Source organism: Corvus kubaryi, unplaced genomic scaffold (assembly GCF_017639235.1).
Source record: "Corvus kubaryi isolate FWS band 111438036 unplaced genomic scaffold, C.kubaryi_AGA036_p1.0 137, whole genome shotgun sequence".
Lineage (NCBI taxonomy): Eukaryota > Metazoa > Chordata > Aves > Passeriformes > Corvidae > Corvus > Corvus kubaryi.
In genome coordinates, this window is record NW_024580671.1 from 25,070,795 (window position 1) to 25,094,609 (window position 23,815).

Genomic DNA, 23,815 nt, shown 5'->3' on the forward strand with positions numbered 1-23,815 from the left:
CGAGAAACTTAGGCCATAGTGGTTTTATAGCAGATCTGTTACTGGATTATCCCCTGATTCAGTGCATTTGAAATAATATAAACAACATATATAGTAAGAACCCCTGACAAGAGCATCAATTTTATGTTATGGAAACATTTGGAGGGCAAACAATTTACAATGGACACAGTGAAGCATTCAAAAATATTGAATTATGTGACAGGATGTAGGGAAAGGAGTATGACCACCAATTTTTTTTCCAGGTATTTTGCCAGAGTGATCTTCTTGCAATGCAGTCAAGGGTTAATATGGCTTTATCTCAAATCTTGTTTCAAAATTGGGAAGTTTCATGGGGTTTTGCCTAAGTCCTGCTAACTGCTTAGCTAGCAGCTTGGAGTAAGTCAGTTTTGTCACAAATGTATGTTTGCAATACCAAAACATTGAAAAAAAAATACTAATGACATTTGATGACTATGGGTAACGCACCAATCTTCCCACATACAGAGTTTCCTGTCATTTACTTCAATGGCCCATTTTTTCTGTCAGAAATATACCATGAGCTTTACTGTTACATCTAAATTTCTCTCAATTTCTCTGCAAAAGAAATGCAATTCTATGAGAAGCTGAGAAAGTTATAATTCTGATGAAAAGATTTCCCTCCCTTACCTTTCTTTTAACTTTTTTATGTTTGACAGCCAAGTGTGAAAGATCATAGATAGAGCTTTGGGCTCAATTATGCCATCAGATAAGCAGTATATCTCTAAGACTCTCTAGCTAATTTATACACAAGAGATGCTTAAATTGGTTCTCTTGTGTAACTTAACATGCACTGAAAGTTCTGCCATTGGGAAGAACGTCAATCAAATCAAGAAGATCCACGCAGAATGCAAGAACAGATGGTAGGTGATGAGTGCTGATTTTGGAAAACAGAGAAAATAATATAAAAGAGAGTTTTTCCCTACTAAGCAAACTACTTTTTTTCTGACTGTCACTGTTTGATACGTAAGCAGTTTTTCCTGATAGATATGTCCTTTAAAGTTGATGGGTTAAACACAGTTTCTTAATCAACCACTCAGAAGTACCTAGGTTACAGATTAAAATGACCATGACAATTGTGCATGTGGGTAGGTATGTGATACTGAAATCTGCAAGAACAGAGGTAGCTTTTTCATGTCATTCTCAGGGCATTGCATAATCCTCAAAATTGGAAGTGCCAAGTATTATTCAAGCAAAAAAAAAAGAATAAATTAATTCAAAGTTAGAAGTGCATTCTGTAAACAGTTTCTACTTGTCTAAAACTTCACATGACTTTCAATTTTAGGGTTATAGATTTATGAATTTTCTTCAGATACTGCATAAATGATGAAAAATCTCAAATTTTGGTATAGATCATGAGGTATGTGTGTGGATATTGCATGGTAATACTCTGCTATGAAAGAGATCAGAAAGAATTTCTCTTTATTGTCCAACAAATCTTTTTTCATTCTCTTCATCCTTCTTCTCCAAATTATGTAGAAGAAAGAGAGTCCTAGGGTCAATAAGAAAAGCTGAAGCCACATGATCTGATCTCCATTCTTAATTGCCATGCTAATTTTTTCTTGGTTATTTGTACATGTTGTTCGCTATGGCCCAGATTTCCTTTAAGCCGATATCTGCCATACTGGATCTGCTCTAAATCCCTCCTTGAAAGCGGCACACCTTGTGAGGAAAGTGTTGCAGAAGTGGAAAGACAGCCCAAGAACCCCAGACTGAAGCTTCAGGTGTCAGCTCCTCTGGGATAACAGATCAATGATACACTGTGTTTTCAGAAAGATTGCTTAAATCTCAGGAAAGAGTGATATGAATGTTTCAACAAATACTTACCCACAACATGTAGGAAAAGAGGAAGCTGTTATGAATAGCCATAATGTTACGGATACTTCAAACTTCACACTGCCAGTGGAAAAAAAATCTCTACTACTTCTGAATAGAATAGATAATAAAAGCACCATCTCAGCGTAAGAGTAAGTTTGTCTTTGAAATATAATAGGATGAGAACAAACACTTAAGGAGGTTTGGAACATTGTGTTTGTACTTCCACCAAATATTTAGCAAAGTGTCTGAGAAGAACTACAAACTGGTTTAAACAAATTCAGACAAATTTCAACAGAGCCAGAAACCAATAATGTTCTTCCAATATTTGAAAAGAATAAGGGGTATTTATTAGCTGTGGATTGATTCTATGTGGAATTGTTTAGTGGTTAATTGGAGATTCAGCAAAGAATTTAAGGTTATAAATACAAGCAACAACAGTTAGCATATTTATTTCCGTGTCTGCCTGACCCAAAATTATTGTTATATTTTCTGGAAACATTTTAAATTTAGCTAGAAAATGTAACTGAGTCCTTATTGTTATCCTGGATTCTTCTAAGTTAATTGACTTATTACCTGGACATTTGACTTAAAAAAACAGTAGCTGTACATGGCACTGGCAAGCTGTGTGTTTGAGAGGCTAAAAACACTGGTTAACTGAGAAATCTTAGAACACAGTCAGTGTGAAGTCCTTGACGAATAGGACTTTTTCTAGCAAAATCCTCCAGATATTATTTTTCAGTCCTGTGCTCTTTTACCAGTGTATAACTAGATCAATTGTCTTTTCTGCCCTACCTAGAAGACATAATATTTGAAAGGGTAATATATAACTGGGGACAAAAATCACTGTGAATGAATAATCTCAATCATATGCCTAAAAAGTCACAAACAAGCAAAATGTGTCAGAATTTGACCTGTAAGCAGTTCATGATGGGAAGTGGTGGTCTCAACATGTCTTGAAGTGGTCACTTTAAATGTTTTTATGGATTTCATTTGTTTCTTCAGAAAATCCTTAAAGACTGTGAATTAAAACATTTATGCAGCATGGTCATGACAATTTGTCTTGGAAATATCTAATTATGGGAAACTGTGAGTCCATCTTTTTTGGGAGAAACAAAACCTGCACTGCCTTTCAGGTTCTCGTCATTCCTGAAGCTCTGTAGTATGAAAATGCCTGTAACATATCCATCCTAAAACATCCTGGAGAAATTGTGTTTCCTCAGATAGTTAGAGGTACTGTGGTTTTGCCACTTGATGGATGAGCATCAACTGGCCTTGCAGACCACAGAGGAAAATCTGAGGAAGGAAAATCTGAGGGAAGAAGAGCCATAAAGGCTGTGACTCAAGTAGAATAAGTTCACTCTCAGGTGTCTGGTTTTGCAGCCTCATGGAACTCTCCAGAACAAATTAATCGCCATATTTCAGGCTAGGAGCTGATTCCCATAGTTTAGGTTTGCAAGGCTGTAACAGAAAGGGTACATGGGAGCAGCAGAAACATTGTGAGCAATGTGAGAGGCCAGCAGACATCTCTGACACAGTGTGGGATGCAGCCTCTGCTACCACTGGGAGCTTGTCCCACCGATGCCAGGCCTGCACACCTGGAGCCTGAGGGACAGGAATCACTCCCCAGCTGAGTGCACAGAGGGCATCAGAAAAACAACTGCCATGGTTCTTTCTGGCCTCCAATTCTGTACAACCATTCCACTGCCTGCCATAACCAGTCTGTATTTCAGGCTTTCTTTTGGTCTTTCCTGCTTTCCTCCCTAAAGACAATAGTTGGTGGATTGTGTAAAGTGCATCCAAACAAGAATTAGACAAAAATAGCATTGGATCCATCCTGTTCTCAGAAACCCAGGTACTTGGTTGGAAAAAAAAAGGAAAAATGTAAAAGCAACTGGAAAAATATTTTCCTCCTGAAGTCTCTTTCAGCTACTTTGTTTGCGTGTAGTAATAGCAGATAAAAATTCAGGCTGAAGTGTAGCTTTGAAGCTGTCAGCATCTCTCAAGTTTAATTTTTTTTTCCCTAGCAGTATCAGAGACTTTGATTTGGAATGTGCACAACAAAGGTATAATCTTTCAGATTCAGCAAAAACACAATTCTTGTCATGTGAAGCCGTCATATTGTCCAGGCTTTTGCTTTTGTATCATCCAGAGTTGGTCACCAGGGAAACAAATTATAAAGCTCTAAATCCTACAGCCAATCACTGTGCCTTTTAAGGGGGTGTTGGTTTCACATGCTGAAGTGTGTGCACCAGTTTATAGCAGCTTGCCATAAACTGAGCTGACTCAAGTCACTACAGAAAGGTGGTTGTTTAAAGTGGGTTTCTCTAAATGTGGCATCTTGCTCAACATCTGCTTCTAGTTAACTTCTCTTCTGAGGTTTATGTGTAAATTGTTGTGTTGAATCCATATTAAATTTCAAAACAGGACTGAGTGTAAAGCTAGAAGCTCATCTTATTTGTACGAAGAAAATTACTACAAAACAAATGTTATTGGCCAGTTCGCACTTGGAGAATTAGGTCCTATCACATGGCAATTTTTGTCCTAAATCTGCTGCTTGTGATTTTTGCTAGAAATGTTCATTTAAGTATCCTTTGTAAGCATGCCTAAGGGTGCATTGAGGTCAGCGTTCTCTGAGATCTGTTATGCACCATGTTACACAAAGTAAGTTTTCATGTACTGTGACTGCATGCAACTTTTTTTCTGATAGAATCAGAAACCACCATTTTTATGGAATAAATTTAAAGCATAGTGATTTATTTCAATTTTTTATGTAATTAACCATAGTATATTTTACTGGAAAAACATGTTATGTATCATAGTTTAACAGCTGATTTAGTCTTTTAAAAAGCTGAACATAATGCATATATTCACCCATTCCTCAGCTGATTTAAGGCAGTTAAGCAACCAGATTATAACCTTTTAATGTACAATCTCATTCCACTTCTGTATTGGCTCTTGTGCAGTTTTTAGTGATCTCAGCATTACAACCCTTCATCTCATTCAGGCAGCTCATCACTCCTGTCATTCAAGTGGACAGACCTTAACCTAATGAAGCATCAGATACCCAACTGCAATGAAACCAACCCCTCCAGAAGATATTACAATATATTTTTCCTAAAAGAATTCAAAAAAATGTTCTCACAAATTTCATATCCATACAATTGACTTACAGAACCCACAACCTAGGGGGTTTTTTATTTAAATTTGCAATGTTCTTTTAATTTCATAGTCTGCCCATTTTGGGGCATTTGATCATGCTTGTTTCACACCACCATCAGCAATGAAACAACATACTTAGTGCAGCAGCAGCAGCAGCAGAACAGGACAAATCAGTTTGCATTTTGTTGCATTTTATTCTATGCATATGTCCAGTAGCTACAGTGAAGAATTACTTCCTGCTTCTGTGGTTCCTCCTTCCTTCTGAATACAGGGACTTCAGTATATCTCTGGATTTTGTCTCAGCTTGCCACTGGTTTTTCCAGTAGCTGTTCTTTTGCCTAGTTTCTCTGTATTTCAATTCTGACCTGAAAATTTACATCTTGCCTCACCAATTGCTTATTAATTCTTAATTTCACCCATCCATGAAAAAATATCTGAAGGCTACAAGGAAGAATGATACAGGCTTTTGTCAGTGGTGCCCAGTGATGGGAACATAGGCAATGGGAACAAACTGAAACAGAGGAGGTGCCATTTGAACACAGGAACACTTGTGTACTGTGCAGGTAACCAAGCACTGGCACAGATTGTCCAGGGAGGTTGAAATTTCTCACTTATAGATAGTGAAAAACCATCTAGGCACAGTTCTGGGCAGCTGGCTATAGCTGGTCAGGCTTCTTCCCCAAAGGGAATTAATGAGGATTTTCATCACTGGAAATTAAGACAAATATCAATCAGAGGATTCCTTAAGGGATGTGGAAGCAGAGGTAGTTAAAACTATGAATAATAGTGAAACTGTAGGTGAGCATAACGGGAATCTGGGGTAAGTGGAATCATTTCACTCCTTTCACTGTGGCCCTTGTCATTCATAACACTTTGCTGAGGGAGATCCCACCACAACCAGCAGTGCACCAACAAACCTCAGGTGTGCGGAAAAAAACCTGATCAGACTGGCACAGTGGCCATATTTCAGAAACATCTAATTAAAAAGAGGTCAAGTGTTATGTTATAGGACTGTCAGCTCCGGAAGGCTAAGTGAGGAGGCTTTTCCTCCTCTACACCCATAATTTTATCTCAAAGAAGTGAAGTGTCTTTATAACATTATTGAAATAAATACGGCTTTCCAACCTGCAAGTTTCAGTTTTCCTAAGGCAGCTCATCTTACCCCAGCCCTCATCAGGGAGACTGCATTTCCTCTGCCATTTCCTTAGGTGGATGTTGAATTTCCTAATATAAGAGAAATTGTTCGATTCTTAGCAAGTAGTATTTCAAAAACACAAACACAACATCATTTTATATTTCTAGTTCAATCTCACTAGGATTTCAAGCTGCTTAAATATCCTGTAAATCTTTTGATTAATATCATGCCTAGAATACTAATAAAACAGATAATGTAGTAGTATCTGACTATAGCATATAATTTGAAAAATATATTTTATAAGCAAAATTGTGTAAATATGGCAGTGCATACTCAAACCCCACAAATATCAACATTACCTGTTTTCTTTAGAACAACCACCCACCAGTGTATCTAGTGCAAGGAAAATTGAACTTATGATTCAACTGAAAAACTAGTTCATCTGCAAAATTTTCAGTCTAAAAAATGTATGTATTATATTACCATCTTCTAGAACTCTGAGGTATGTCACTCATTACATATTACAGAAGCATATCTGCTTCCATATCTGGAAACTTCCCAGTCTTTGAAAATAAGCATTAAAAATTCTTAAATGCCCAAAAACTTTTACATGGCAGATGAACATTGCCAGACTGTGTAGTGATAATGAGCTCACTGGGAGTATCAGCATAAAAAAGGCTCCGCAGGATAGATTTTCAATAATCCTTAATATCAGACAGGTCTTTCAGCTGCAAGCACAAATTTACTTGTTAATTAATTATATTATTAAGAATGTGGTGTTTTGTTGGTACTCTCTCCTACAGAACTTTTTTTTAAAAAACAAAGTCTTGCAAGAACTGTCTTCATAAAATATGTGGCTGATCTGTTGGGTAGAAATAGACAGCTACAGTAGATGGTGCCATAAGAAATGTCTGTGTCTAGGTTTATTTGGTTTTATTTTACTTCCAGATCATTACTAGGAGAAAGCAGCAGCATGAGCTCAATACAATTGCTCTGGTGATTTTTATAGAGCTCTTACCATTATTGAAATTGGACTCTCTATTTCCCCCAAGCATATGCCTGAATAGCTAAAAGATCTGTGCATCAGAGTGGAATTAAAAAAGGGGTAGAACAATATTTTAAATGGTGCACAGAATAGGGGATTTTTTTTTTTTCTTCTCCTATAATAATGTAAGGTCAGTAAAGACACAAGTATATTTTTTGTCTTTACTAGAGGTGAAACCAGGTGTAGATGTGACTTGGGCTACAATGAACAGTCCTGACAGAACATTTAAGTTTCTGGAATCTGTAGTTACCGACTTCCAGAATAACATTGTGGAATTAAATCTGATTCTTCAACTTTTATGGAAGAATGACACCAGCCTATGAGCTCCAGAATGTCTGCAAGTGCAGGAAGTGTCAGATCATCTTGTTCTTCAGACTATAAACAAAAATCACTACGTCTGAGAGTAGTTTAAAAATAGAAAAAGGTTCTACATAATTGTAGGCTTTTACAACTGACAAAATATTTTTCATTTTAATTAACCTCTCTCCTACACTGTCACCTGAAAATATCCTATCTGAGACCTTAGTCGTCTGCCTAAAAAGAAACAAAATATTAAACCTACAATTTCACATTATGGAGGTAACCTTCTACAAAAACATATTGAACCAGTGCGTAACACTGCAAAATATTTTGCTGGTAAGGAGTACCAGCACAATATTTTAATGTGGAATAACCTGAAATTTGAAGTAAAAAAATGTTCTCAGATAAATACCCTATGATGGAACAGAATAAAAATCTGATCTGTAAACTGATCAAGGTCTTAACTTTGCTGTATCACCAGGTTAAAACACAAGTCATAATTAAGGTACACTACTCTCTACAGTATTGATCAGAATGAAGCATAAGAGGGCTGGACACAGTTTATGGTTCTTTTGGGAGCTCATGAGAAAGTGCAATAGCCAGACAGGATAGCATAAATTAAATATTTGGCTTCTAGATCTTATTTGCGCACTCTGGTTTTTTTAGTTCATTGTCCAAAGGAAAAGAAAATCAGAAAAAGTAAATAGTGACGAGAAAAAATCTTTCAATTTTCTATTGCTTCTGTACTGCACATCACAGCTACAGAAAACTGTTAAAATATTCTATCCATCTGCATAAAAGCATGATTTTTGTCTATTACACATTAAGTATTCTGTTTAATCTAGTCTATGAATGTCATTCAGGAAGACTTTCACCATTTCCTTTGGGAAAATTCTCCATAGACTTGTAGATTTTGCTGTCACAGAGGTTATCCAGACAGTTAACTTTTGTCCTTCCTTAACTCCATGCTGTTACTCATGTTTCTGCTCTCCTTCAGTCTCCTTAACTGATTCCTGCCCATTGCTGAGAAAGCCCTTAGAAATTTCCAGAGCGCTAAACATTTGCTCCTTCCTCCTGCCAGTGAGTATTTTCTGCTATCAGTGATGCTTCTGAAAGCAGCCTTTTCAAAAATAAATTTGCAATAGGTTTGTGATTAAATTGCCTGCTGTCGTATCAGCATATCTGTGACCCTCAGCTAGTCTTGCATCCTGTTGTGTTAGATGCTACATGGATGTGGTGGTGGACATGAAACCAGAGCCAAGGATTTTTCACAGTCAGTGGAACCTCTCAGTTCCCACATTACTAACATGACTTGGTACATCTAGATCTTTATTCCTTGGATCATTACCCCCTTTATGAAGTGAAGGTGACCACAATAGACAAGTCATGCCTTCAGTTTGGATCAGTGCTGAGGGAAACTTCATCACTCCTGAGAGAAACAGGAAAGGAAGGACAAGTGTGGGAACCCAGGGCTCCTGAGCACTCTAGCAAACTCTGGTGTTGAAGTTGTGACCTCGTGGTTTGGTTAGGTTTATTGGTTTGGTTTGGATTGGGGTTTTTTGTTAATAGGAATTGGTATCTTTGCTGATAAAGCTTGACTCTTTATGAAAAGTGGTGGACAAAATGCCCTCCCATGCCGAATTCCCCCACCTATCCACAGAGTGGCTCCCAGCCTGGAGCATGCAAACTGCTATTAGTTATTGAAAAGGTGTGACTAGTGCCATGGACAAAGAGTGGGAGGGTAGAAGGGTGTGATTCCAGGTTCCAAAGCCTGCACTGCAGGCTTTTGCCAGCCTCAGTGGCAGAAGGATGAAAGGAACTGCTCCATCAAGTCCTTCTGGGGCAACGGGGAGCATAGTGTGCACTCCCAAAATCAAACTGTAGGAGCCGGTGCACCCAAGAGCACCACAGGCACCCAGCTAGTGGGTCACACCAGCGCCTGGGAGGCTGCCTCTGCCCTTCTTTATCTGTTGGGTCTTCTCCTTTCTGTTGCCTTATTCAGTCCAGTCCTGCTTTCCCATGTAAGGAGCAGGTGTCTGTCTGCCTCTTGCCTTGTGTTGCCTTAAGCACACAGGGTTTTGCTACCCCTGATGCAAATGGTCAATTTTATTTGTTATTCCATTTCCTGCAGTTGTTCAGCCCCTGTTCAACACATCTCCCAGGACTTGCTCTAACCAGCAGTGCTGAGAGATTTCAAGCCAACATAATGCCTTTGAGAGGTCTGAGATCACAGTCAAATCAGAAAGGGTGAGCTCTGCTCTGCAAGCCTTGGCTGGTCCCCTTGAAACTCTCACACCTACAGATCATCTAGTCACAAATGCACAGGAAAAGTGATGTCAGGCCTGACCACTGTGCTTATGTGACTAGTTAACATTTTTTTCATTATAAATGATTATTCCTCATGGGATCCATTATGATTTAATTAGCAAATAGGTTTTGGGATTTTTTCCCCTGTTAATACTGTGTCACAGTATGTCAATTAAAAAAAAAATTGTGACTTCAATCACACAATATAGAGCTGTTAAAAATTCCTGTGCAAACTTTTGTGGGAGAAAAAGTCTTGAGGGGGTAGGTAATACTATGACAGTAAATCATAAATTTATATTGAAAAATAGCACAGAAATCAAAGAAATAGCCTGTGTTCTTTCTGTGATACATTTTTGTGCATAATTTTTAAGACATAGTCTTGAGGCCTGGTATCAGCATTAGTACCTTTTGGTGGTTTGGGTTGGGGTTTTTTTCTTCCAGCTTTCTTTTTCTTTTTCCAATTATCTGAAATGGAACCAGGAAAAACTTTTCATAATTTCCTCATAGAAGGGGTTTACCTCAGTGCAAATTGCCTACTTTGCACCATTTTAATCTGACAGGCTATTTTTAAAGCCAGCTGAGGGAATGGAATAGGTACATTTCTTTACACCAGTGAGTCAGTGGAAAGAGACACAGTGACTCCAGGGGAAACAACTTACATGTTTCATTGCCTTTTGAGCAGGTACTAGCCATCTTGTGGAGACTAAAAACTTGATAGTCCACTCCACATTAACCAGGTATATAGCTCTTTTTAGGAGCATGCTGACCATTTTTCAGTATATGGCTCTTTTCTATTGGCTTTACAGTCACTCCTTATTTCACATGATTGAACAGAACACCTCTGAACTTATAACACCTGGAAGATGACAGTAATATGTCTTTCACAAATGATATGCTTTGAATATCTGTACACTTCTTGCTTTAAAAGGAAATGCTCACAAAAACAACAAATCATAGGAATTTTCTGGTTAAATGAAATTCTCCATCTTCAGGAAATGTGCTGAGGTTAATCCATGGCTACCCCAGAGCACTGCAGTGATGAATGAAAACATACAGTAAAGCTTGAGATATATTCTAAACTTCCTGCCTTCACTCCGTGGAAGGTTACATTTCTACTCCCACTTCGAGAAATACAAATAATTTGATTATTCTGTGCATATGCAAAATCCCACTGGGAGTCGATGCAAACATAAATTTCCCCATGTGTTTTCTAGCATGTGAAACTCTGCTCAGATCCATGTGCAGCCAAAAAGAATTTTGAGAAAGAGGTAGTAATTTTAAATCTAAACCAGAAATTAATCCATCTGTTTCATATTTCCAATCTACCAAGTGGTAACTGTCCTTATTTGAGAGGAAAGGAGCATTCCAGTGCCATCATACTCTGTGCCATGGACAAGATCTTGTTCTCCACTGTGGTTTTCACCGAAAACTGTAAAAGATTCTGGGAAAAAATGATAAATGTAATATTATAAAATCCTTAATGTATTGAATAGCTAAAAAACACTTATGTAATTAAAACTAGATATATTCATATCTATCTATTTTTTGTGGGAGAACTATGCTTTGCCAAGTATTTCTTATCAGACAAAAAGAATCCTATTTTGACCTTCAGTTCAATGTTCTCTGCTTTCATTGCTTACAGGAGGCCTTTGAAATTCAGCAAGAAGAAAGCTCTGAAGATGAATACCTCTAGTGTCTCTCATGAAATTCCATTTGTCCATGTCCCAGGTACATGTGTGGTGTCATTCCCATCTGTCAGCGAAGCCATGGCAGCATGTCAAAATAACAACTGAACAGGGATGCTCAGACACACAACAAAATAACCAGAAACACCTGCTACCTCAGGAGCTCTGTGCAGGAAACCTCCCTTAGTAAAGAGTAGGGAGGGAAATCTAAACCACCTTCCCTTCCTTGCAGACTCTCCCTCAGATGTGTTGCATGGCCTCAGGGTCGCATTCTCAGCTCTGAAGGAACCATGTGAACCAAGAGTTTTCCCACTGTCTCCATATAAGCAGAGACCCAAAGCAGGATTTTTCAAGTATTTCACAAAGTCAGTACAAGGCCCAAAAATATCTTCCTTGCTTGCTAAGCTCTTTCTCCTGGCAGCTGCAGTAGTTACTCAGAGTTCAGGCTAACTGTGGATGCTCAGACCTTGATAAGACTGGTAACATTTGATAATAACGTTGCCACATACACTAGCAACAGAATTATTGTCAACCTGTGTGAGCGACCTAGGAGATGTACCTAACAACATTAAAATAAAACTATGACACTTGTTGAAAAGTCAAAAATCTGTCAGCTAAAAAGGGGACAAAATTAGAATTATATGACTCATTTTACTTCAGTCCTCTTGTACCTATAGCTGAGATAATTCTTTATGACATGGCATGGTGAATTCAGGAGTCTTCAGGAGTCTCTGTCCTTTTGCTGCACAGGTGAGACAGTGCAAAGGAGGACATCTGAGTTTGTGATGACCATAGCTGGTTACCAAAGTTTTACCTGGCACATTTCTTCTGGAAGGCTGGAAGAATTCTCCAGAAGGAAATGGTCACTTTTGTGGCTCCTGTAGATACTGCCATACAGAAGAGCTCTGGTCTGTTCCTGGCTGGGTTACAGCTTCCTTACAAGATTTTGTACAAATTGCTTTAATATAAAGCATTGGAAAAGATTGTCACCCATGTCCCACTCAGTTCTGGAGATCTACAAGCAGGCATGTGGGAAGCTGGTATGGCAAGGGTATTTGGTACATACTTTGGTATTCACAAAGACCTCTTGCTGAAAAGAGCTCAGTAAAAGTTGTTACTGTTGAGCACTATGGGATAAAATAACACATTCCTATAGTAAATGGCTGCAGAAGGAAGAAAATCTTAAAGAGGGTTGGGGGGTATGCAGAATTATGCAGTTCATTTAAACAATTTTCTTCCTGCAGATACATTTGGAGTTGATTAACATACACGTAGATATTTGGCACCCTGGCTGCAGTGAATTTCCCTTCAAGCAAAGTAACAGTTCTTTTACGTCTTTTCATTCACTGAGTTCCACCAGATAAAAGAGAACAAAGTGTACCTGGAGCCTGAAAAGGGCCCCTATGTCCCAAAACAGTGTAAAAGCCAGGTTCATTAGCACACATCATTAAACATTTCATACAGAAAGGCACCATCTGCTCTTGAAAATTCTGGGACCTCTGCACAGAAGGTATTTGATTGCCCTCAGCAAAGAGGGAGAGCTTTTGACTTAACCTGGACTTGGAGCTGGGGTTATTTTGCCAAAATTAGGGTTTTTCTTTGTTGTACTAGCCACTTCTCTCCTGATCTTGCTGGATATCAACAGCAGTCTCCAGTTCCCTCCCACTTGTTTCTGGCTTCCTGAGGATGGGAAGTCATGGACTGATTGGACAGTAGTATTCAAAATTTATCAATTACATAACCATTTTCCCTTCTATAATCTCACAGCATCAGGCAGCTCCACCCTTACACCCACCACAGAGAGGCTCACACCAAAGTAAACACTGGGCTTAATTTTGGCACAGGTTTCCCATTCAGAGTTCCTACCCCAAGAGCAAGAAGGGCAGGGCTGATGTCACAAACATCAGTGACATGATGCAGTGGCCCAGCTCTGTCCTACATCACTCACTGTGGCCAGGTTAGCAGGTTAGAAGGTTGCAGCAGGTGAATGCTGCAACTTTCAGGATGCCACAGCTCATATACTGTGAGCTCAGAACACCCTGAGAGTTCCTCAGAACAGACTGTCAGACCAAAGAGCTCCCAACTGAGGGATGTGGCTACTGCCATGATTTTGTGCTGAATGAATAAATGTCCCTTTTCTGGTTTTTCAGGAAACTGATCAGACAAACCAAATTTCGTTACACAGGAGACAAAACATTCATGAAGACTTTGTATTTCCTTAATGGCCAAGAAACCAATTATAGTTAGGAATAAACCATAGTTTATAAGGATGTCAATGGATTTATTTGGAATACTTGTATGACATTTAAATGCCTATAAAGATCCATAGTATATACTGGTAGTGCACACTACAGAATTCTGGGGTTTTTCCCTGTATTTCTGTAAAAGTTAGTGTCGTATTTTTAGGAAATTCCCTCTCAGAAAGAAAATTCCTGATGAAGTACACACCCTTATGTTTAATATTTAATTAATACTGATTTAAAAAATAAAATCAGTATTTGAAACTTATAAATCTTTTATTCAAACAAAACAAAATAGTCCCTGAAAAAAATTTCTAAATTTACCAAAATCATTTTTCCATGTTTTGCACAATCATGCAGTGATACTATTCAAAAACTAAGAAATATTATGTCGAATGCCATAATAATGACCATCTCTGAAAATTACCGTCTTATCACAATTAATAAAATTACCACCTAGGGGTTGCATATCTGGCAATGCTGTCTAACCCACAGTCTTTTCCTGTTTTCCAAATGTGACAATTTTAATGTTTTTCATGGTTATCAGCCTAATTGTCCTTGTGTTTTGCCCTCATCTTTAATGCAAGACCGAAAAATAGATAAAGCTCCTCAACAGCTCTTTTGTTCTACCCTTCATTTGCCCAAATACTTGTTACAAACTCGTGGACTTATCTGAAATACAGAGAATGTTTTTTCCAACATCATTAGTGTGAAACTGGTTTATATCCCTCAGAAATGCTTCATTTTTATTGCTTTTTAAATATCATTATTGTAGACTGAATTATTTCCATTTGTAATTCTGGAAATACTTACTGATCACCAAATTACTGACATCCCTTTCTTCTTCTGAGTTCTTTTGCCTGCCTAACATCTGATTGCAATGATTCCAGCACTGCTAGGCATGTTCCAGTGTTTTATTCATAACAGTTCTTTATAAAATTGTGGGGCCATGTTTCACAATGTAATATTCATTTTCCTTATGTGTCTTTACTTAGTAAAGTGCATTAACACATTTGAAAAAAAAGGTTCATAAACTTTCCTGTAAAAATAAGTCTCTTCAAGACATTTGGTATGTAGCTGTAGTGCATAGTCATTCCTCATCATTCCTAGTAAAGAAAGAATTAGCATTCCTTCAATCACTTATCTTTATAAGAATTAAAATTCTTTCCAGGATATTTAGTTCTTAGGGCATTTTATCACAGCACGTTTCTGTTATAAACATGCTCTTTCTTGTTAGGAATGACATTAATTTTCCAGTTAGTTATCAAAGCAAATTACTTCTAAATTTATAGCAGTCTGACATAGATTTACAGAATTAGAGCATAAATCTTTCTTGCTATCTTCAAAAACACAGGATGATACGTGCCTTTGTCCAGTCAGAGTGTGTAACCAGATGTACTTGTTTCTTTAAGAAAAAAAAAATTCTCTCCTTATCTGAAACATATGTGTCTGTGATTTGATTAGTATGTTCCTTTGATTGCTTCATCACCTTTCTAACAAAACTATTTTCTAACAGGGAAGACAAGGCACTGACAATATTGATCTGTTGCCCCCCAAATTTGTACTGAATACATGAAGAGACCTTGAATTAAAGTCTAAAACAGCACTGCTGCTTCCTCAGAAGTACAGAACTAAGGAAGTTAGTCTTCTATGAGGATAAAGAGGATTCTAAAAGGAAAGTCTAGTGCAGGAATAAGACTATTTATTATTTTAGTATCAAGTTGTCTGTCTCTTGATTTCCCATTTCTCTCATGAGGTTGATTTGGTATTTGCTGATGATTCATTCTGATTTTTCTTTTGCTCAAAGCAGGAAAAGCTCTCTCACTCCAGGAGAAAACAGAATTCAAGCAAAACGCTTCTCCAGCGCTTGAGTCTCAGTTGCTCTTCTCACTGCAGTATATCTCTGGCACTATGCTCACAGTCATGCCTCTACTCTATTACTAATTTTAGCCTTTGGATACTTCAGCTGTGAGCCATAGCCTCTTTTTAACCACAAATTACTTTATGGGTTCCTACGGGCCTGTTCGTGTTCATGTTTTTCTCTTCTGACTCTCCTTTCTCCCAAAGGGGAGTGAACCTCTACTATCCTTTCATGCAATGGCCTCTCTTAGTTGATAATTGTTTTCTTAGTTTCCCACCTCCTTTTCAGCCTATTTTCTCTCCTCAGTAATGTAAGTACTGACTTTTGTCTTTAAGAACATTTTCTCTAAAAATACCCCGCAGTGGATAGAATTGACTAGCGTTTTGACTGAAAATTTTCCCTATTAAAATTGAACCAGTAAACTCAGTAAAAAATTAGAGAGACAGAGAGGGAAAAGAGAGATGATACAGAAAGGAAAATATGAGACATGTTATTTAATATTTTTAGGGGAAAATTTCTTATGCTAACCTTAGAAATGCCTTTTGGAGAAAATTTATGTATGATATGAAGTCAGAGAAGAGAGGAGTTATTTCACATACTGTAATGGTCATCACCAATATTGATAATAAATGGACAACATTGATGATCAACTGGTCATCTCATACTGAAGCCTAACCCATAAACTCTTTTTCAGATGAGCTTCTTCTTTCTTTTGCTATTTTTTCTCCTGAAAATATCTGATGCATCTCTGAATAGTGCTATAATAATACCTATTATTGTGATTAAAATTGTAGGTATGTATATATGAAAGCGATGTTTAAAAATACATTATTCTAAAGCCCTAACTGCAGCAATTGTAGGTATAATGTTTTGAAAAATGGAGGAAGGTCAAATATTTGACAAGAAGTTAATCAACCGGAATCTTTATGGAAAGATTTGCTGTTCTGTTATAGGGAAGTGCAGCCACACAAGCACCCACACATACACGTGTGAGTAAGTGTCTATACACCATCAGAATATCTAGAAAATTTAAATCCCAAACAAAACATAGAAGCCTCTTGATCTGTCATCTCAGGAAGCTCAGAGATTAATGAGTGAAGCATGAGATGCAATGCAAAAAGTAATTACTCAGAAGAGGAAAGCAGGTATTGTGCCCCTTCCTGACGTAACCACAGATAAACTGGCAAATGTCACAAAACCTTACTACTGCATTACGATAATTTGCTCCTCTTGAAGCATCACTATACTAGTGAGTCAAGGGGCATTCTACACATTAAAATACATAATTTAATATAAAAGCTAGACTACCAGAGACTTAGCTTCCAACCTATTGTGGCAGTGTTAGCTTTATGGTTGGACTAAATGGTCTTAAAGGTCTTTTCCAATCTAAATGATTCAGTGATTCTACCAGAGGTAAATAACTAAAATGGAATACTGACATGTTTAGAGAAGACTCAAGTGGTGAGCTAGCCAGCAATTTTTCATTAAGGTTATTTTCATCAAAACAGAAAATATCTGTTCCATGAAATTGAGTTTTTCTAGTGGCTATCTTCATTTTCTCTTCTGTTACTGATGAGAGTTACAGCTCCCTATGCCATAGCCCCCTGCATTTCATCCTCTGGGGAAAGCTGCAAAGATAACAGAACTCCCTGGATGGGCATCAGCATCATCAGCAGAGAGGAGCAGAAGGACAAAACACATTTAGCTGCTGGTAACCGCAGCTGAAGACTAATATTTTCACTTATGGAAAGGAAGAGGAAAGTGAGCAGTACTTTCTGGGCAGGCAGACAACTAACAAGCCAAAACTCTCTGCAAACACCTTTTTTTTTTTTTTCAATTTTTAAAGAAATCTCCTTCTGTTGAAGTAAATACAAAAAATTATATGTGATGTTGGAAACTGGAAGAGATAGGTCAGTCTGTACATCATAATTTTTACCCCAATTCTGAAGGCAAATATTTTCCAAACTTTTTTATTAAGCCAAATGGATTTCTATTTTCCAAATATCTAACTATGATCAGTCAGATTTCTGATCATGTGCCAAACATACCTCGTACATTTACGTGGGGTTTCACTAGAGAAATATTTGCATGGTTGACTAAAACCAACCCTCCCTGCTCCCACCAGCTCTCGCAGAAACCATGTCCCACCCAATCAGGGTGCTTCTCTCCATCCTCCCCGCTCAGCCCACTCTGCTCATTCCTACCCAGAGGGACCTGATCCTTCCCTACTCACTTTCCCCATCCTCATGTGGCCCAGTCCCCACATTCCTTAGTTCTGCTGATCTTTCCTAGGCATTTCCTTGTGTTTCCCAGATATCACTATTCTTTACTGATAGAGAAAGTGTTCTTATTTACTTTTCCCCTTTTGATTTCTAAGGGAATGTCAACGGTTAGATGGAAGTCAGAAATGAGTATGTGGTTTATATGACTTTTGTAACTGACTTTTCTTCGTATACCGGTACCATTTCAGTATTTCATGTAGTGCTAAATTTGCATTCTGCTGAAAATTGTGATCCAATTTTTTTATATTTTGTTTTCTTTTATTTTCATTTATTTTCCTTTATTTTCTTTTATTTTCTTTAATTTTATCAATATGTATATGAACTTAATTTTTTTTTTGTCTGATCATTAGCTGTCAGAATTTTTCTTTTGAGAAACTTGTTTTAAAAATCATGTTTTTGTAAAATAATTAACAATGAGGGGAACACCGACCAGAACTTATAGAACTGGTTGGGCTTAAAGTAAATAAGGGGTATTGCTATGGTTTTCCCTAAATAACATTTTGCGTAGTATCCACTGAAGCATGAGCTGAAAAATGCCTTCCCTCAAAGTAGCTGTGCTTTCCTTTTAGTGCAAGGAACAAAGATCACCAGCTTCCAGAATCAAGCTACTACATAGCAGCAAGTAAATGTTTCAGCACAAAGATGTTATTTATTTAGTTTATCACCAAGTATGCAGAAGAAAAGAAGATCTTCAGGAGTAGTTAGCATGGATTCACCAAGGAGGAAGCATGCTTGACCAATCTGAGAGCCTTCCATGATGACTTGGCAGGATGGGTCAGTGAGGGGAGAGCAGTGGATGTTGTCTGCCTTGACTTCAGCAAGGCTTTTGACACTGTGTCACACAACATCCTTGCAGGCAAACTTAGGAAATGTGGGTTAGATTAATGGACAGTGAGGTAGATCAAGAACTGCCTGAATGACAGAGCTCAGAGGATTGTGACCAGTGGAATAGAACCCAGCTGGAGGCCTACAGTCCATGGCATTCCCCAGGGATCAATACTGGGTCCAGTCTTACTCAACTTGTTTAGCAATGACCTGGATGAAGGGGTAGAATGTACCGTCATCAGGCTTGATGATGCCATGAGACTGGGGTGAGTGGCTGATACGTCTGAATGCTGTGCTGCCATTTAGTGGGACTTTGATAGGCTGGGGAGTTGGGCACAGAGAAAATGAGGTTCAACAAGGGCAAGTGTAGGGTCCTGCACCTGGGGAGGAATAACCCCAAGTACCAGCTGGGGGCTGACCTTCTAGAGAGCAGCTCTGCTGAGAAGGACCTGGGAGTTTTAGTGGATGACAAGTTGTTCATGAGCCAGCAGTGTGACCTTGCAGCAGGACGGCCAATGATATCCTGGGGTGCATCGGGAAGAGTGTGGCCAGCAGGTCAAGGAAGGTGATCCTGCCCCTCTACTCAGCCCTGGTGAGGCCACATCTGAAGTGCTGTGTCCAGTTCTGGGTTCCTGAATGCAAGAAAGACAAGGAGCTACTGGAGAGGGTCCTGTGGAGGCCACAAAGATGATGGAGTCTGGAGCATCTCTCTTATGAGGAGAGACTTCAGGAGCCGGGCTTGCTTAGTCTATAGAAAACTGAGAGGGAATCTCTTAATGCATATAAATATCTCAAAGGCAGGTGCCAAGACGATGTGCCAGACTTTTTTCGGTGCTGCCCAGTCACAGGACGAGGAGCAATGGTCATAAAATAAAACAAGAAGCTTTGCCTCAACACAAAGAAGAACTTCTTTACATTGAGGGTGACAGAGCACTCTGTCACCTGCTCAGGGATGTCATGAAGTCTCCCTCACTGGACACATTCCAAACCCACCTGGACGTGTTCCTGTGTAACCTGCTCCAGGTGACCCTGCCTTGGCAGGGGGGTCGGATTGGATGACCTCCAGAGAGCCTTTCCAACACTAACAGTTCTGTGATTCTTGTATCGTTATTAACACAAGCTTACTGCGATAACAGAGAATGAATTATTAGAATTTCAGAGTGAAACAGTATTTCTACAATTGGTGGACAAGATATCAAAGACTTTGACATTAATATGATTTTCCCCAAAGCTGAAGCAAACACAAGGTCAGTTATGTTGATTCAATGGACGGGTGACAACTTATTAGCTTACCAGACTCAACTCTGTTTGGCTGTGTGCCCTGGTCTTCTGCTTATAGACACAGTGTTTCCACCTGTCCCACTCATTGTAGTATTAATTCTTCAGTGATGCTATTAATAATTCACATTTTCACTATGCAAACCTGCCACCCAAATAGTACTTACTATATTGGGACCAACCATTCCAGTCTATTGGTGGAGAATATCAGTAGCTGTCACATTTTATAAGCTTCAAATTCATTATGAAGTGGGGGATTATTAGTTTGTTCTATATGTATAAAATCACTAATTCAGAAGAAAAAGTTGATGTGCATTACTGTATGTTTACCACCATGGGCCCCAACACATACAGATAGCTGCATCAATGTGCAAAAATAAACATTATGTCTTGAATTTTTTATGGAAATACAAAATTTGTATTCAATGTGTTTTATGTCATAATACCATCTTCAGAGAATCTGTGTTTCTTACAGATTTTAGTCATTCAAGTTGAAGCTTAGATGAGTACACTCTTAAATAAGGCAAAACCAAACAAACATTGGCTTTTGCAGGGGGTGTGAATATATTCAGAAGATAATTATGCTTGACTCTGTCAGAGTTTGACCTCCTGGAGCCCCCAAAGCAATCTATGTACATGACAGAACAAGGGAATTCTGACATAATCTCATGAATATAACAGTTTAATAAATTATAACTTGTACAGTGAGCCATAGCACATGGGATTTAGCTGCCCTTGGTTATATATTTAGAGCAACTCAGGTTAAAAAATACAGCTCAGCTATGAAAAGGCTCTATATGTCTTACTCCTGTGAATCAAAAAAAAAAAGTCTGATTTTCTCAGAACTGAAGGAAGAGCACACTACCAGGTAGGTTTACCTATCCTGAGCTAAGTATCGCCTAATCCATCTCATCTGGTACTACCGTAATCATATTAACTGCCACAGTCACATTCCAAGAAAAGGACAACTTCAATCTTGGATCTGTATTTAAAACATCTTGTCTATTAGCCTAGCAAGTAAAAAAGAGATACCAAGACAACTTTTGTAAAGTCTTTGCTTTATGTCCTGTATTTGCAATGTTAAGGCAGTCTATAATTAGAGCACACAGGGACCGGTGACTAATGCGCATGAAGCTACTGTGAATTAACTGAAGTGTTGTCATTGTTTTTGCTCATAGATGCGAATACCAGGCGTCCTGATGCTGTTCTTCAGAGTGCAAATATTGGCACACCCTGCTCAAATACAACCACAGAAAGAAAATACAAAAGAAAGAAAAGAAACCCCAAGTGCAGATGCCATATCTTCTCCTAAAGTATTTACAATTAATATGTTCACACCCAGCATGACCACAATTGAAACACACAAAAATCCCATGCCTCCTATGCAGCAACACATTTATGCATATGACCACTTGTTGGGGTTCCTCCCCCCTGCCGTGGGGTCCTGGGAGAGGGGACCCTGGGGTGGAGGCATGGGGTTTCCCTACTAACTGGTGAATCCCGTTCCCCATTGGTTGTTTTGTGTTCCCCTGCCTGGGAAGGACCCTGCTGGTCCCGTGATTGCTACAATTCCTCGGCAGTCGCCGGCCATGCGGCTGGAAAATAAACACTTCTCTGAAAAACATCTATCAAGAATCAGTCCTTATACTTTTCCATGGGCCTCACTGTCTTATACATGTTGCAAGAATCTCCACTGCAACAACCACTAACAAAAAGACACCAGTTTTTTACCTGCTCTTACATTGACTTTACTGCCCTCTCCCTTGACTTTCACGTTTTTCCCATCTACAAGACCTTTTTGGTATCTTGGAGCAATGGCTGAACATGTTAGGAAACTTTGGATAGTTCTTATTATTGTTCAAAGAATGGCTTTAACAGTGCCTTCACTCTTGCTTTCCTCTTCAAACTGAACAGTACCTGTAGTACTAAACACTCAGTCACTGGACTGTCAGCTTCTTCTTAGTAAACAAAAAGCTGGAGCAAATATTGTGTATTTGCAAAGAATATGGATGTTTTAACTGATTAAGTGGGAGGATGGGACAGCTGGCTAGCAAATATTGTCCAAAATATGTGAACACAAGATAAAAGAAGCATACATTGTCCCAGCAAAATCAAGATAGCTCCTATGGATTGCTAAGTATGTCTGTATCTGAACATAGTCTATTATTTTTTACACAGATATATAAAATCTATCAGTTCTCATAAGTTTTAGAGTTTGGTGAAATCCAGCTCAGTGCCAGGAGCCAGTTATAGGATCAATGCACCTTTGAAGTAGTGCCTAGGTTTGTGTTGACCTTCGATAAGAGGATAAATTTCACCCTGTGTCATTAGTGCTGCCCACAAACATAAAAGAGGTATGTTTGCTTTGCCTTAACATCTTTGATATTTACCCACTGCTTTGCTTGAGATATCAGGTATAAAGATGACCCTATCTTTCCTGACTATGTTGAAAAGGAGAGATATTTGTATTTAAAATAAGGTTCAAACCTAGGCCGGAAAGATAGTGCCAGCTCTTGCTGCACTTTTCCCTAGCATAGTGTAAGAAGCCAGCAGAGGTGAGCTGATGCAACTTTGCTGTAATAAAAGAGTTGAAAAACAGTCATGATTTGTCAACCCAGAGGCCAAAACTTAGCCTAAGAGAGAAGGTTATGATACCACAGAGATCAGACATTACCCAGTGACCATGATACCCCACCAGAAGAGAAGCTCAAAGTCAGCAGTTTTCCAACCATTCAAGGGCTTGTGGCGCAGTGGGTAAAGGCTAGCCCTGTCCATGGGTGCAAACCTCACTGTCCTGCCCTGGTCAGCTCACTGAAGCAGGTGACTGAATTTGGCTATGACCGCTTTGGGCTAACACTGCTTCTCCTGACACTCACAGCAAGTCCCTGACACGGGGGGAGGGGGGCTGAGCTTAGGGGGTGGGCTACAAAACAAAATACGCTTTAGATACAAGCTCTTCTGCTATCCAAAGGACAGCTGGAAGTAGTGCTAGGCAGCTCCACTGCTCTCCAAAACAGGTAGGTCCCATCTCTTAATCTTCTCAACCCTGCCTCTTCTCCTCTCTGCTCATAAGCCAAAGGACTTCCGAAGGCATCCCAAGCGGCTGACATGCTGCAGGCAAGGCTGGCTGCCAGCAGAAGCAGAGTGACCGAGGCCAGCTCTGCTTGTCAATAAAACAGGCCTTGACCCATCCTTTCAGGCTGGTATGTGTAGGGCTTTTGCATGTGACTGAGAGACACATACACAGAGAGAGTGAAAAATTAAGCTGATTTGGGGAAATTGGTTCAAATGGTGCTTATGTTTGTGATCCTTAAGAAGGTGGGTAGCAGGTCAAGAGGCTAAGGTTCAAATTCCCAGTGTCACACACACAAACACAGACCATGACATTCTTAAATCTGGAGTCTTTTTTGACAGAAAATTAAATACAGGAACATGAAGGTACAACTATACATGTTTCATAATGGGGTTCCTTAAAAAGAGATGCTGGTAAAACAAGATTTCTGCTATGAACAAAGAATCTTACTGGTAGTCAGTCCTCTATTCATTTATCAGTCCTCAATTTCAAAAAATAGGGGCTATGTCCCCAAGAGTTCCTCTGGCAAAGGGGTCCCTCACAATCTGGAAGACTGCCCAATTACAATTTAAAGAAACTTACAGCAAGGATGACTGACTACAGACAGAAGTCTCTAACAGCATCAGGAAAAGAGAAAGAAAGGTTGTAAGAGCGTGACTGTGTGTCTCAGAGTACTTTGTTTTCTCATGTGAGTGAAGCGAGGACAATTTTTCTTGTTAAGTTTTGCAGTGAGTGGAATCAAGGTCCTGTTTGCTTTCCTTTCTTTCTTCTTTTCTTCTGTCTCTCTTTTAC

The 23,815-nt window shown here is 38.9% G+C and overlaps 1 long non-coding RNA gene across 1 annotated transcript; it reads right to left on the reverse strand.

The window, feature by feature from the left end:
- Positions 1-2,040: 2,040 nt before the first annotated feature.
- Positions 2,041-21,473, reverse strand: LOC121659760. The gene is made up of 3 exons (XR_006014442.1): positions 21,363-21,473; positions 8,532-8,536; positions 2,041-2,052 (listed from the first exon to the last, which is right to left on the reverse strand). It is a non-coding gene; the product is annotated as an uncharacterized LOC121659760 (long non-coding RNA).
- Positions 21,474-23,815: the final 2,342 nt, after the last annotated feature.